At 45.0% G+C, this 3,123-nt stretch overlaps 2 pseudogenes; both read left to right on the forward strand.

The window, feature by feature from the left end:
• Positions 1-360: 360 nt before the first annotated feature.
• On the forward strand, positions 361-738 carry LOC114613657 (annotated as a pseudogene).
• Positions 739-967: 229 nt separating this feature from the next.
• Positions 968-2,142, forward strand: LOC114613685 (annotated as a pseudogene).
• The last annotated feature ends 981 nt before the right edge of the window (positions 2,143-3,123 follow it).

Genomic DNA, 3,123 nt, shown 5'->3' on the forward strand with positions numbered 1-3,123 from the left:
GGATAACAGTTGTGCACCACCTCACAATGATAGATACAATATATGACCACAGCAAGCCTCGTCCTGTCAATTGTCATCATAAGAATCCGCCACAGAATAATTAGTAAGATCCCCAAACATATGAACATTTGGGACTTCATGTTTATTAAAATAGTGTCTTAATAGCGATATTCCACAATGGCTTGTATGTATCAACAGTAGAGGAATAAATTAATAAATGGTTGTGCTATGTGCTATAGAAGCATGTACACCTTACACTCAGTAGACTACAGGACTAAAAGAGAGAAATAACCTGGGATGTTTTAAAAATAAAGAATTCAAAATGAAATGCAAAGAATTAAAAGTGTTTAAGAATAAAGAATGCGCGAGGATTATGACAGTGTGGAGCAGGATGGCGATGAACCTGGACCACAGCGCTCTGTTGAAGGTTGGATTCTCTTTGTCACTGGAGTCCATGAAGAAGCCACTGAAGAAGATATCCATGACAAATTCGCTGAATATGGGGAAATAAAAAATATCCACCTTAATTTGGACAGGCGCACAGGATATTTGAAAGGGTATACTCTAGTTGAATATGAAACATACAAAGAGGCTCAGGCTGCCATGGAGGGACTAAACGGTCAAGAGTTGATGGGGCAACCAATCAGTGTCAACTGGTGTTTTGTTCGTGGTCCACCAAAGGGGAAGAGGAGAGGAGGCCGAAGACGAAGCAGGAGTCCAGATCGGAGACGTCGTTGATAAATCATCTGTTGACCATGTGGTATCTCTATGAGTCCATTTGGTTATGCTGTCTTGGATAACCAGGGCTAGAGTGGACCTTGTGTTTATATTTAATTTCTTACCCTGTCTACTTGGTATTGCTTTGAGTTTAAGAAAAAAAATAAATGTTCCATTTTGTTTTCTACAAAAAAAAAGAAATAAAGAATTTATTGTTTTATATTTAAAAAACAGCATGAGGGCAATCAGGATGAATGTGCGCATTGAAGGGTACGTGGGAGGCACACAGGGAGCCCTCTGGTCAAGAAGGAAGGCCAAGGACACAGTTCAAGAGAGCCTGACCAAGACGATAGGGAGAAAGCCTCATGATATCATCCTTACTTCTGGGGGTGCTGAGTCAAATTTAGTAATCCACCCTATGGTGAGATGTTTCTATGAACAGCAGACCCTGAAGGGGAACGTGATTAACCAGCACAGCCCTTAAGAGGGGACCAGGCCCCATTTTATTACTTCACAATGGAACACGACTCCATCCGGCTGCCCCTGGACCATCTTATAGAAGGACAAATGGTAGAGATCACTGTTGTCCCACTTCGACACTTTTGTGTCGAAGGTGGATGAGCAGGCAAAGGTCAAGAATCTCCTGGCGGCTGTCAGGCCCATCACAAGCCCCATGACCATCGTGATAGCTAATAACGAGATTAGCATCATCATTCCTGTCTCCGGGATCATTTGACACATTAAGGCTCAGAAGCAGATCCTGGCTGCTTCCGGGCTGCCCCAAGTCCTCGTGCACAGATACTGAATGTAGAGGACTTAGGTGTGGACTTCCTGACCATCCTGGGGCACAAGCTCTGTGGTTCCAGGGTTGGTGCTCTGTATGTACTAGGTATCAGTAAAGCTAGACCCTGCATCTCTCGTGCTGTTTGGAGGCAAAAAAGAGAAGAATTTCAGGCCAAGGGCAGAGAACACGCCCATGTTTGATGGCCTTGGGAAGGCTCCTGTTGTGGTGAGTGAAAACTGTCAGGCTTGTGAAGCCCTCCTGAGAGAGACCCACATGAGAGATGTCCGGTGTTACCTAGAGGAGAGACTGGAGGTTGAATTTGGTAAGGAAATCCGTTTGAACAGCTGGTTTCCAGGGGTGGAGTGGCCTCTAAATGCCTACAACTTTTCCATCCAGGGGTCCCAGCTTCAAGGGTACATGCTACTTACACTGTGCCAGACACTACTGGCCAGTGAGGAAGCTTCATGCCACTAGTATCATGAACACCAGCCATCCCTGGTGGTGTGAGCTGTGGTAGCCCGTGGACATAGTCCGGAATGCAATCCAGCTCAGTGTGGGCCGCAGTTCTACCATGGGTTGAAGTGGAAATAGTCACGCCGAACCTAACGCTGGCCATGTCCAAGCTGGATGGTCTGATTTAGGGCTAGCAACCACTTTTTCCCTCAGTGGCCAGTTGGACTTTGACCACTCAAACCGTAGGAAAACCCTTGAGAAAGGCCCTGTCCCCTAAGTTGTACCTTCTCAAGAGCTGCAATGAATCGACAGTCTTACTCTAGGGTGCAGAGTGAAGAGAGGGTGCTCATCTCATAGAATTCCACTCCAGACCCATCCTTACAGGCTAAGGACACCAGTGTCACCAAAGGCTATGTGGAAATGGGAATGTCCCAAGTATCCGTCAGCTTGTCAGGAACACCTGGCCTCAGAAAGTCACATTGGCCAGAAGATAAAATACAAGTCTTTGTCCGTTCTGACGTAGCTGCTACTGTGAAAATAGGAAACTTGTTTTCATCTTCACCCATGGTCTCCTACGTACACCTGCAGGCACACCCACCTCCCCAATGCAGTCCTTCCTCTCTCCACTAGCCTCGGTCTGCCTCCCTGGCCTGAAGGTCCCCAGACAAGGCCTCATGCCCTGTTCCTAGAGGACACAGTTCACCTGGTCATGTGTTCTCTCCCCCCCCTTCTACTTAGGGATCCAACTCCAGCATGGCTGACAGGAGATTGGTGCCGACCTCAGGCTTTGCCAAAGTGGGAAATCTGATCCGTTCTCACTCATATTCATTTTTAATTTTATTTGCAAAGGTTTCTGTCATCTTGAGCGTGTGTGGCACACACGGCACCAATATTTATATGGGAATATCTTCTTCAAGAATGTTTTTAGCCTGTGGGTCTATGGTCCAAGAGAATGACTTTTAACATCAAAGGAAATACTATTGTTGCATTATGGTCATTATATCTAAGCTGCATCAATGCATAGAATCACACTTATTATTATCCTGATTATAAACCAGACTGTTCACTTACAGATTTTGAGAACATTTCCCAAATAATTTTATATTATAAAAAAGAATGGCAGCTATGTGTTTTTTAAAAGAAACGTTGTTGAATAAATTTAAATATTT

The sequence above is a fragment of the Grammomys surdaster genome, unplaced genomic scaffold (assembly GCF_004785775.1).
Source record: "Grammomys surdaster isolate TR1022 unplaced genomic scaffold, NIH_TR_1.0 126271, whole genome shotgun sequence".
Classification (NCBI taxonomy): Eukaryota; Metazoa; Chordata; class Mammalia; order Rodentia; family Muridae; genus Grammomys; species Grammomys surdaster.